Here is a 12753-nt window from a genome sequence, read left to right on the forward strand (position 1 = left end):
AGAAAGAAAACACCAACTTCAATATACCGGTACAAGTTTTGTTGTTCAAACGGTACGAGATGTACATACGAAGAGTATACGAGGTAATGAGTTGTGCATAATATACGTAGATAATATGATGAGTGTATCGTCGACGACGACGACGATGGACGATGACGAAGCGACCAGCAATGGACCTGGACAGTGGACCTTGTTGGTCTCTCTGTGGTTTATTAATCTTGCGGTACCTCTTCGTCCGGTCCTCGCCTCCTCCTCGTCATCGTAGCCAGCAAGAGAGTCACTCAATCGTGATGAGTTGCTTATGAATGCTACTCGTATTACGACTGAGTGCACTTTGCTCTCACAATTCAATGGATGGAAAAGTGTCCCTGTCCATTGGCAATACGAATACGAAAACACGCGAATACCTTTTACCTACCCATATATACGTATACCTTCGAGTAGGTACGAACTGAATCATCTCATCTGCGCAGATTTACGAGTTATTATATACCTACAATGTGTGTTGTTGTTTTTTTTTCTTTCTTAATTTTTTTCAACACCGCCTGAGTCGAATTTCTCACCGAAATAATACGATGGGATGTGGAATTTCGAGTATTTTACTCTCGTATATTATCGTCGCCCAGATTTTTATTACCGGCTACGGTTTCCTTTCCATTCTCTCTTCTGGCTCTCTTTGGATGAGGATCATTCACTCACTTACTCACTGTATTGGTCTCGAACAAAAGCAAATTCTACGACTGTTTATTGTGCTCTGTGATGCGACACGATGATGGCTTTTTAATTGAGATTTCTATACCGATGAGAATACCAGCCTACGTACCATGCCCATTGCCCATGCCTATCGAGTAATGCGTATTTCATGAATGTTGGCATTCGCGAGTACTCGACTCTCGAGTGTCGTTGGTTGGGATTTTTAAGAGATGCGAGGATTTCCTTTTTATTATTGTTATTTTGTTTTTTCGTCTCTTCGCTAGAATGGGTTTCGATCGAGTTTTATTTTTTAGTTGAAATGGAGTGAACGGATGAAGCAAAGGTTATGGTAAAGTGAACATTATGGTGTTGGTTATTTTGCAAAGTTGGAATTTCCCACCTCTAACCCACCAAAGTTCAAAGTTGTTACCTTCTATTTTTATTTTTCCCATATCTGCAGGAAAAAAAGGAGCTGGTAACCCCCCCCCCTCTCCCCACCAATTGAAAAAAAATGAAAGAAATGACAAGCAAATCCAATTCATCAAAATTCTTTGTTTCTGCGTCAGAATTTTTCTAAATAATCCTCTTTTTCAAAAAAAAAAAAAACTTTCTCCTGCCCTTCAAATCTTATCCCCCCCCCCCCCTCAAATGAGGAGATCCTCAAAGTTGAAAAAAAAATCACAAAAAATGAGAATATAAATCAAAACCAGGGAAATTTTTTTAAAAAATACCTCATTTCCACATTAGAATTTCTCGCATAACCTCCCCCCCTCCCGATTCAAGAAAAATACCGTCGTTGAACCCCCCAAGATAATGCTGGTTCTCTTGTATGGAGACCCTCAAATTTGGAAAACATGAAAAACTATGACAATTGATGTCTGTAGAAATTTTTTGTACATTTTTCAAAGGGGCAGAATCTTTCTAAATGTCTAAGAACATTTTCAAGAAAAACCTGCCTCTGTTTTTTTTCATGAAAATTTGCCAAAGTCAAAAGGTGTCAAAAAGCCTCCATTTTTGTTAAAATTGTTAAGAAGTGTCAATTTCTGGCAAAATTGTCAGAAAGTATCAACTTTAGGCCAAATAGTCAATGAGTGTTAATTTCTGGCAAAATTGTTAAAAAGTGACAATTTTTGGCATAATTGTCAAGAAGTGGTCCTGTTTTGTCAAAATTGTTAAAAGTGTCAATTTTTGCCAAAATAGTCACAAAGTGTCAATTTTTGTGAAAATTGTTAGAAAGTGTCAATTTTTGGCAAAACTGTCAAAAAGTGAGTCCTGTCTTGTCAAAATTGTTAAAAGTGGCAATTTTTGGCATAATTGTCACAAAGTGTCCATTTTTGTCAAAATTGTCAAAAGTGTCAATTTTTGGCAGGATTGTCAAAAGTGTCAATATTTGGCAAAATTGTCAAAAAGAAAGTCAATTTTAGGCCAAATAGTCAATGAGTGTCAATTTCTGGCAAAATTGTTAAAAAGCGTCCATTTTTGGCATAGTTGTCAATAATATCCATTCTTGTTAAAATTGTTAAAAAGTGCAGTCAATTTTTGGTCAGTTGTCAAAAAGTGTCCATTTTTGGCATAATTGTGAAAAGTGCAATTTTTGGGCATAATTTTCAAGTGCCAATTTTTAGCAAAACTATTGAAATGTGTCTTTTTGGCATAATTATCAAAAGTGTCAATTTTCTGGCAAAATTGTCAAAAGTGCAATTTTTGGCAAAATTGTCAAAAGTGTCAGTTTTTGGCATAATTTTCAAGAAGTGATCCTGTCTTGTCAAAATTGTTAAAAGTGGCAATTTTTGGCATAATTGTCAAAAAGTACCCATTTTTGCCAAAATACATAGTCACAAAGTGTTCATTTTTGTCAAAATTGTCAAAAGTGTCAATTTTTGGCAGGATTGTCAAAAGTGTCAATATTTGGCAAAATTGTTAAAAAGCGTCCATTTTTGGCATAGTTGTCAAAAATATCCATTCTTGTTAAAATTGTTAAAAAGTGCAGTCAATTTTTGGTCAATTGTCAAAAAGTGTCCATTTTTGGCATAATTGTGAAAAGTGCAATTTTTGGGCATAATTTTCAAGTGCCAATTTTTAGCAAAACTATTGAAATGTGTCTTTTTGGCATAATTATCAAAAGTGTCAATTTTCTGGCAAAATTGTCAAAAGTGCAATTTTTGGCAAAATTGTCAAAAGTGTCAGTTTTTGGCAAAATTGTCAAAAGTGTCAGTTTTTGGCATAATTTTCAAGAAGTGATCCTGTCTTGTCAAAATTGTTAAAAGTGGCAATTTTTGGCAAAATTGTCAAAAAGTACCCATTTTTGCCAAAATACATAGTCACGAAGTGTCCATCTTGTCAAAATTGTCAAAAGTGTCAATTTTTGGCAGGGTTGTCAAAAGTATCAATATTTGGCAAAATTGTCAAAAAGAAGGTCAATTTTTGGCATAATTTTCAATAGTGCAATTTTTGGCATATTCAAGTGTCAAGTTTTGGAAAAACTGTTGAAATGTGTCATTTTTTGGCAGAATTGTCAAACGTGTCAAATTTTTGAAAAAATTGCCAAAATTGTCAAATTTTTGGCAAAATTGTCAAGAAGTGGCCCTGTTTTGTCAAAATTGTTAAAAATGTCAATTTTTGCCAAAATAGTCACAAAGTGTCCATTTTTGTAAAAATTGTTAGAAAAAGTCAATTTTTGACAAAACTGTCAAAAAGTGACAATTTTTGGCAGGATTGTCAAAAGTGTCAATTTTTGGCAAAAATTGTCAAAATAAAAGTCCATTTTCTGTTTTTGCCATGGCTGTCCAAAAAAACCACTGCTTTCGCCAAAATTGTCAAAAAATTTAATTTTTTTGTCGAGTTGATGAAAAATTGTAATGTTCTTTCGTTAAAATTCTCAGAAAGTAATTTTTTGCTGAAATAAGTATACAGATGGTCGTAATTTTTACCAAAATTGCTCAAAAGTTTTTGCTTTTTTGTTAAAATGTTGAAAACGCATTGATTTTTGCCTTGCCTGACTAAAAAAAGTCCTCTTTTTGTTTCAAAAGTTTATCAAACTAAAGTATTGTTTTCTTTGTACAAAATTGCTTAAAAAACCTTTTTTTTTATCAAATTAATTTTTTCTCTCTAATTTGAAACCCCAATTTTCCAAAGGCCACATTTTAAAACTATCATCTTTTCAAATAATCCAGAAAGAACTAACTATGAAATTTTCGAGATGAGATTCGCAAAACTGTGTGGGAGGGGGGAAGAGGTGTGAAGCCTCAAGATTTTGGTCAAAAATGTAAGAAAAATGTCAATAATATCGTGTGACATATCGCTTCATTCGTTTCCGAAAGCGCTGAATACGAATATCTACTCATTTTTTAAATTTAATTCTTCCCCCCCTCCTCAAAAACCCTCCACTGGCTCTCAAAATTTCCTAAAAATTGAAAAAATCGTGTGACGTGTGATTTATCACGTGTTTGGAAGTGCTGAATGCGAATATCGACTTATTTCTTTGACTTGACCTCTTCAATGTTCTCATTGGCCTTCCATAAATTTTTTTAAAATTCAAAAAATCGTGTATGGAATATTTTTTTACTTTTTGAGCAAAATTTTGAGGCTCTTTACTCCCCTCCCTCTTCGTAATTTTGCGAATTCCATCATGAAAATTTCATAGTTGTAAATATCGTAAAAATATAAAATAATTACCTGCCTAGGTATGTTACCAGGTGGATTTTTTAAATTTTTTATTTATGGTCCTAAAATTTGATTTGGTGAACTTTTGAAAATTAAACTTTACTCTAAACTTTTTAAATTGTTGGGAAAATATTTCTTTTATTTTTTGTACAAAATTTTGAGGTTCTGTCCCCTCCCTTCCTCCATACTTTTGAGTATTCTATCATGAAAAACTTATAGTTATGTAAATAATCATAAAAATGTATTTCGTCTACCTGGATTTTTTTTTTTAAATTTTTTCCATGGTTCCCTAATTTTGGTGAGCTTATGAAAATTAAGTATTGGAAAAAAACTTCACTTTGAACTTTCAGAATTTTTAGGAAAATATTATCGAAATTATAAGCTCAATTACCTTTAATTAATACACCGCAAACAGATTTTATTCGAGTTGCAGAAGGTACCCTCGAGCAATTCGATTCCAAAGTCGGGCATCATGATGAGAAATAAAAAAGAAATCTCGCCCCATCTGCTCCAAGAGAGGTTAGAGGAAGGCCAATGGGGAAGATTTCCCTTATCTCTATAGCAGTCCAAATTAGTAAGTTGCAATAGTTTTTTTTTATTTCGTCACACAAAATATTTTCATTCAATTCGCCTAATTTCGTTTTTACTCCGGAGACAAAAAAAATTGTGCCTGGGCAGGGAATCGAACCCTGGACCTTTAGGTTTTGAATCGAGGTTTCTCGCAAGTATGTAAACTTACGCAGCGGCTTGCAATTCACAGGAATAACTTCAAACTTGTGTTACCTAATGCTCTGCCCGCTGAGCCACCCAGGCTGAGATAATTATGAGGCATTTTTAGCTTTATACAGAGTTGCAGTTCAGTTACGTAAAATATAACAAAGCTTGGGTTATATTGACTGAAGTGCCATTTTAAGGGGTCTTAGGTACCTGATGTGAAAGTATCGACTGATTTGCTATTAATGTTTTGCTCCTGATTCATGATCTGAGTGTTTTAGAGCTTAAAATGTGTTCCTAAGTGAGACAGCCAGGTTTTAACACGAGCATAAATTCATCAATATTGTTTTTGTTAATGGTGCTCATTCAACAATGTTCGAGCTTAGTTTTTTTTTTCTTTCTTGGCACTCTAAATGCTGAGATATCGATTCTTCAAATTTTGACCAGTTGAACAAGTTTCAAAGAAAATTGGATTAATTGAGATTTTTTTTTCAATTACTGATAACTAGAAAAATTGGGGAAAAAACGTAGGTCCATTGACCTTTCTCTCTATTTTTTTTTTTTTTTTTTTTTTTTTTTTTTTTGAAAAGAAGTGCATGAAATTCAAGACAAGTTTTTGCTTCATGAATGGTAGTATTTTTTTTTTAATTATTCCTATAAAAAATCAATCTCAATTTCGTTTTGAAAAAAATTAGCCTGGACAGGGATTCGAACCCTGGACCGTTAGGTTTAGAAACGAGATGTTTGTATTATAACAACGTTAATCATACATGCAATCAGCATTTACTTTTCAAGTTATCCTAATGCTCTGCCAACTGAGCTATCCAGGCTAATAACAATAATGGGCCATTTTTCGCTTTAACATATTGTATGATTGCTGCATAGATTACGAGTAGATAGGTATAAATTATCAGCTTCATGAGAGGAAAGTTTCGTTCTGCTGATAGTCAATTTTGAACAATTTGAAAAGTAACGAAAAAGATAGCGCAAAAGTACACCATCTACCTACCCTTCCGTCATATGTATTAGAAATGCAGTTGGTTGTGCCCTTTCCCTGCAACTGTGTATGTCCCAGTATGATCCTAGCAAGCAGACCAATCTAGAGTTTTGTTGTGAAGTTTCAAGGCAATGATAAGGGAGGAAGCATGTTTTAAAGTGCTATCTTTGAACGAGTCCCATAACTATGTTCCTTTTTAGCAGAACATGTCGTACTTGCTAAAAGTTGTTCAATATTGTTCATTATTAAAAATCGAAGCAATTTAGTATTATTTTAATAATTTATTCATCGTAATTTACAGATTGGAGAATAGAGAAAAAAAATAATACAACGTTACTCGGTACATTTTTTGAAAAGATGGTAGAACATGGTTTTAGTTTTAAAACAGTCCTTAAAATTAGGTTACTACCTACTTAGTTTATAGGTAGAGGTACCTATCTAATTCTCTCGAAGACGATTCAAGAAAATTAGCAAACTGACTTGACTTTTGATAGATTTTTTTTTACTTTTATTTCATTTCATTTAATAAATTTATTTCTAACCAAGTATAGAACTGAATTTTAAAAATTCACGAACTAAAATTGTCCAAGTTTAGTTCAACTTGTTGCTTTAGAGAAAAGAAAAATCATGCCTGGACAGGGATTCGAACCCTGGACACTTAGGTTAAGAATCGTGATTTTGTACACGAATGTATGTACATTACTTGCAATCAACGAACGTTCATTAATCGTTCCTAATGCTCTGCCAACTGAGCTACCCAGGCTGTGATTAGAGTGGAGCATTTATTCGGTTTAGATAAGCATACAGTTCCTAGTTTCTTCTTATTTCAACGGTAATATTATCAAGTTCGATAAAGTAGGTATTATAAACATGAAAAACATGAAACCTACTTTACCACGATGATGAATTGATTGGATTTTTCATTGGTCCTTTCATAATCTCAGTTGAAAATTTTTTTTTCAAAATTACTTTTTGTGTAAATTTTCGAAAATTCAATTTTTTGATGCGAAGCTCTATCTTTTGCGAAAATTTTCCAAGTTTCGTTTTCTGCCAAAAATACTAAAAAATCTAAAATTTTGTCAAAACTGTTAAATTGTCTCATTTATTATCACTTTTTCGCAAAAGTTTTCAAAAGTCATACTTTTTGCTAAAATTGTCTGTTTAGCTTTTTGTCAAAAATTTTCAAGAATTTTCGCTCGTTCAAAAATTGACAAAAATCTTGTTTTTTATCAAAAGCTCCTATAAACTGTGTTTTTTTTTAAATATTTTTTTTTTTTTTTTTTAATTGTTCAAAAGTTTTAAAAGTCTCACTCTTTGCCAAGAAATTTCCAAAAAAACACCAAAAAGTCTCGTTTTTTAACCTAAAAATAGCAAATTTGTCTCATTTTTCGATAATAATTTACAAATAAGTATAACTTTTTCATCAATAATTTCCAAAAAAATGCTGCTTTTTGTTGAAAGTGTCAAATTTTAGCTTTTTGATATAAATTTTTGTTTTTTATAAAAATTGTTAAAGATTTTTTATTTTTTATAAAAATTCTCAAAATCCAAAAATCTTATTTTTTTTAGAAATTATCAAAGAGTATTTTTTTTTTGGCAATAATTTCCAAAAAAAATCCTTTTTTTCTGCTGAAATTGTCTTGCTTTTTGCCAAAAATTTTCAAACTCTCGAGTGCATTTTTCAATTTTTGGTGAATTTTTGAAGATCAAATTCGGGTCAAAAATCTTATTTCCAACCCTCCAAATCGATTGGAGACGATTTCGAGCCATTTTGGGCAGCTCTGGAGCTTCCAGCAGAGTTCCGAAAGTTGAAATTTCCTCTTGAAATTCAACCTAATGCAGTCGGAAAGATATACATATACTTACTCTAATTTCAACACGCTGAGTTGATTGTAAGTATGCGTGGTTTCAAGGTATTTTGGAGCCTCCAGGCATATTTTGGATGCTTCCGATTATGAGGAAAACTGCCTGAGTAAGGTTAGATTTAAAAATCGAATTGATATTCAGAATCAGCACCTCTAGAAACCTGACAAATAATATATCACATAACATCATAATTTTTTTTCTCCTCTCTAGATCGAATTTGGGTGTCTTTGGAGGAGGGGGAGGGGGGTTGGAAGGGCTAGATCGAAAAACCAAGTCGATTTTCGAACTTGACACCTCTAAAAACCTAACAAACGATATGTCACTCGATATCGTGATTTTTTTTTTCGCCATTGGACCAAATTGGGATGTCTGAGGAAGGGTTTGAGAGGGTCAGATCACAAAACTAAGTTGATTTTCGAACTCAGCACCCTCGAATATCCAACAAATGATACGTCACACGGCATAATTTGTAATTTGTTGCTCTACTCAAAATTCCCCCCTCCCCTTTTTGAAATAAGGGGCTAATTATTCCAATTTTTTTAATTTCCGTGCAATATCTCGATCTAATGAGATTAAGGTCGGTACAAAGAAGTCGAATGAAGTTGTTGATTTTACACTATCGAGTTTATGAGAAATTTTATTCAGTGAGAGATAACCCCCCCCCCTCTTCATGACCATTTCGAAAAAAGGTTTCCCGGCGCAAAAGTTCCTCAGAACCATTTTTTCGCTTTTTTTATGGCAAGGGACTAATGGAATAGAAACTGAGCAATGTTGAAATTTTCTCGAAGTACCCCCCCCCCCTCCCCCTCCGACTCTGATGGGAAATGGGATTCATTCTATATACACCAATTAGAAGTAATGTGCAAAATACTGGCCCTCGAAAGTCAATTGGGCCGATTTTATGAATTTTTCACGGTTGGCGGAAAGTTTTTAGAAATTAATTTTTTTCTAGCTCTCTTTTATGGACCCCTGAAAAAAATTTTAGTTGCAAAAAATCTTTGTTTTTCAACACTCTACAACTTTTGTTTAAATAGTATTTCCAAATCTGCGTAGTTTGAAAATTTATGCCCAAAAAACCAAAATGTGAACTTGTCTGGGCCCCCTTTACTCCTCCAAAGGGGTCACAAAATGCACGAATTTCATGAAAGTTCGATTTCTCGTGAATTTTTTGGGTTTCAAACTTGAAAAGTCTGTACTAAGACTTATGAATTAAATTTCCAAAAAAAAAAGAAATGAAATTTTTATGGTTTTAATAACATTTTAAAGTTTTTAAAAAGTAAATTCAAAGTTTTTGTATTTGGTAATCTTGGTAAAACAAAAAAGTTTTAAAAAAAATATTCATTCGTACTTATTTCATACAATTATTTTTTTATCCACGTACTGATGATTTTTTTTACTTGGTACCTACTTCATTATTTTTTAAAACATTTTTTTCTGAATTTTTTCAAGTTTATGGTATCATTAAAATGGTATAAATATGAACAATTCTTGAAAAAATAATTTCAATATTCGTGATAATAATTAGTTCCTATAAAAATAAACGCAGTAATTCTGTTATTGTGGCCAATCAGATGATATTTATATACCTACACTGTAAACTTATCGAAAAAATGCTCAAAAAACAGCCTAAAATTGAATGAAATTGAAAATTTTTTAAACCTCATTTGTATACTGCAATTTTAGAATCATATTTCGAAACAAAAAATTTTGCCTGGACAGGGAATCGAACCCTGGACCCCTAGGTCAAGAAACGAGGAATTTTCCGATGAAGGTACATTCAAGTATTAATCATTTTCAATTCGTTCCTAGTGCTCTACCAACTGAGCTACCCAGGCTATTATACTGGAACGACGTTATTCACTTTATATGCTAGTTTCTGTACACTTCAACATGGTTTTATTCAGCTTAGTATGCTTTAAAATATGGGAAAAAATTTGCAGATGAAGTATTATTTTAGCATTTGTGATAATTTCTTGATTTTAAATTACGAAAAAAATAGCCTGTCTTTGGTTATTATTATTTTTAATGTAGTATTAAAATGATGGTTCGAAGTAATGGATGATGCAATAGTCGAAATCATTGGGTAATTAGTACAGAATATCGTTATTTCTTCAACCTAAAGATCCAGAGTTCGAGTCCCTTTCCAGGCATAATTTATTTCGAGTTTAAAAAATATTCAACAAATTTTTTAATTTGTGAATTTTATTTGTTTCAATTCAATTTATTTAGTGACCAATTTCTGACGTTTTTACTTCGCAAATTATTCTCATCTCGAAACAGATGGCGACTAATCGACTATGTTCATTTAATTTCTAATCTAATGCAACCTCATTGATGGATAAAAATTTTGAATTGAAATTTCCAGTGGATAATTTTATTTTTATTGAAGCAAGAGGCGAAATAAACTATCTCGAAAAATAAACAAAGGTGCTGTGAGATGTGTCGATGTCCTATTTGTAGGTACCTATCTCTTTTTGTCGAGATTATAATTTTTTGCTTGAATACCTGTGAAAAAAGTAATTCTTTCGTACATTTAAAATTAATTTTGCAAACATAATTTTTTTCTCAAAAAATTAATTCAGGTTATTTTTTTATTTTAAAAATTGCCACCCTTCTTCTTCCAGTCAATATTGTTGAAAATTGTGGAATTTTTATATAAATCTTGCTGCGATTTTTAAATCCAGTTTTCATCACATTTTTGAGTTTTTTCAGTTCTCTCAGTTTTTTTTTTTTTTTTTTTTTTTGCCAAAATTAACGATTTTTATTTTTAACTGGAGGAATACCTGAAGAAATTTTTTTTGAGAAATACAAATGCATATTTTAAGGATACGATTTTTTATCTACGCTGGAATAATTTTTTTTTCACAATTTTATCATTTTTTAAAAGTATAACTCTTTTTTACAAAATTTTATTATTTTTTTAAAAGTCTAAATTCAATTATTTAATTTAAAATGGAAGCAATAATACGAACAGTTGTTGAAAAAATAATTTCAACGTGTCGTAATAGTTCGTGAAAAACAACGTTAAACCTAAGGCATTGAGCAGCCTACTACGTTGTTTCGCTCATAGACAATTACACACGATTTACGAAGTGAATTTATTAAAGATTTAACGCTAGAAATGGAATAAAATTGATAAATTTGTAAACTACAGACATGTATTTTCATTTTACATTTTTATTTTACGGAAAAAAATTTTTGCCTGGACAGGGATTTGAACCCTGGACCCCTAGGTCAGGAAACGAGGTTTGGTACCGGAGTACACGATTTCTTTCATATAATAGAAATATTTGTTTGTTCGTTCCTAGTGCTCTACCAACTGAGCTACCCAGGCTTCGACGTACCTTAGCCAGTATTTGATTTATATGCTTCGACGAACGTTAGCCAGTATTTAATTTATATTATGTGGTTTATGGCTTCGAGTTGCATCATGTGTTTTCATGAGAATTTTCATTACTTTTGCACTTGGTATTAGTTTCTAGAATTTTAACGTAGATATTATTAATGCTGTGGGTGAATTAGGTTTAAAATCACTGGTGAATCGTTCAAGGTCGATCCCTCTGAATAAGACTCGAGAGTTACTTTCTCAAGTCCTTAATCGAGACCCTTTGCTATTTTTTGTGTGTGTTAGAATGGGCTGAAGTTGTAAAATGATTTTTTGCTGATATCTTCTCAGGTTTGATTTCTCTTGAAAATAGCTCAGTGCTTGTATGAGACCAAGAGCTCCCTCCTCGCCCTTCATCTTGAAATGAGACCACAAATGGGGATATTTAAGTGGATCGCGAAAAAAAAATCGCAGGATTTTGATCAAATCCAGTAAAGACTTCTATTTCGAGTTGAAAGTGACTTGGAAATAATTTTCCTTGGCCTTGGGAAGAGATGTGGGTTCTCAAAAATGGGGCATTTTTGAAAAAAATTGTGGTTTTTTCGCTTCAGCCCCTACATAACCTGTTTTTGGTACAATTACCCAGTTCCAAAAGATGGTATTTTGAGATTCTACGTTGACCTAGGTCATTGCCATCAAAATCCAAGACTATTTTCCAGGGTTCTACTGAGCGATTGAAAATTTGCGAATCTCTAATTTTTGGGTAAATTCGTATTTTTAAGTCCCAAATATTTCGCATTAATTGTACCAAAACATCGAAAGGTATCTGAAACTGGAGACAAAATATTGGAATGCAAATTTTTTGGTCATTGTAGCCAATTTTTAAAAAATTTGAAAAAAATGATAGGTTTTTGGACATTTTGTTTTTAATTTTTGGGAATTTTTCGATGTTGAATTAACCTCCAAGGAGATATTAGCAAAAACCATCGTGGTGGGGGCGGGGGGGTATTCAGCCCAATCGCCGTAAAAATATCATGAAGTTTAATAACAAAAAAAAAAGATTTAAAATTATTATATAAAATTTTAATTTGAAAAAAAATGAAATAATTGAATTTTTATAGTAAGTAGGTATATTATTAATTTTTTTCCAAACATTTTTTCTGAAAAAACAAGTTTTTTAAATTAATTTTTCAAGAATGTTGAAATTATTTTTTTAGTTGGGTGATTGTCTGGTTACCCAAAGGTCTTATTCAGAGGCCAATTCACGATTATTTTCCGCAATAAAATCTTGGCCTGGGCAAAAAAATTCTCATTCGCCAGTTGAATTTATTTTTAAAAAAATGTAATTTCAGTAATAGTCTGGCATATGACAATAGGAGTAATTGCACCCCCCCCCCGATCCTCCGGGACAACTTTTTTCTTGAAGGGGACATCTTAAGGAACATTTTAAAGCAAACTTGCCAAAAAAAAAATTGGCTCTACTTGCAAAATGGCG

The 12753-nt window shown here is 32.3% G+C and overlaps 1 protein-coding gene, 1 long non-coding RNA gene and 4 other non-coding genes across 6 annotated transcripts in view; 1 reads left to right on the forward strand and 5 right to left on the reverse strand.

The window, feature by feature from the left end:
- Positions 1-12753, forward strand: part of LOC135837719 (uncharacterized) — a 206363-nt gene that overhangs the window by 170263 nt on the left and 23347 nt on the right. The gene's annotated exons all lie outside the window — the stretch shown is intronic.
- Cad88C (cadherin-88C) overlaps positions 1-12753 on the reverse strand; it is a 124376-nt gene that overhangs the window by 93879 nt on the left and 17744 nt on the right. The window lies entirely within an intron of this gene.
- On the reverse strand, positions 5024-5169 carry TRNAC-ACA (transfer RNA cysteine (anticodon ACA)). Its single transcript has 2 exons — positions 5133-5169; positions 5024-5059 (listed from the first exon to the last, which is right to left on the reverse strand). It is a non-coding gene; the product is annotated as a tRNA-Cys (tRNA).
- Positions 5764-5900, reverse strand: TRNAV-AAC (transfer RNA valine (anticodon AAC)). Its single transcript has 2 exons — positions 5864-5900; positions 5764-5799 (listed from the first exon to the last, which is right to left on the reverse strand). It is a non-coding gene; the product is annotated as a tRNA-Val (tRNA).
- Positions 9642-9768, reverse strand: TRNAS-CGA (transfer RNA serine (anticodon CGA)). The gene is made up of 2 exons: positions 9732-9768; positions 9642-9677 (listed from the first exon to the last, which is right to left on the reverse strand). It is a non-coding gene; the product is annotated as a tRNA-Ser (tRNA).
- On the reverse strand, positions 11133-11267 carry TRNAS-CGA (transfer RNA serine (anticodon CGA)). The gene is made up of 2 exons: positions 11231-11267; positions 11133-11168 (listed from the first exon to the last, which is right to left on the reverse strand). It is a non-coding gene; the product is annotated as a tRNA-Ser (tRNA).

The sequence above is a fragment of the Planococcus citri genome, chromosome 1, assembly GCF_950023065.1.
Source record: "Planococcus citri chromosome 1, ihPlaCitr1.1, whole genome shotgun sequence".
Classification (NCBI taxonomy): Eukaryota; Metazoa; Arthropoda; class Insecta; order Hemiptera; family Pseudococcidae; genus Planococcus; species Planococcus citri.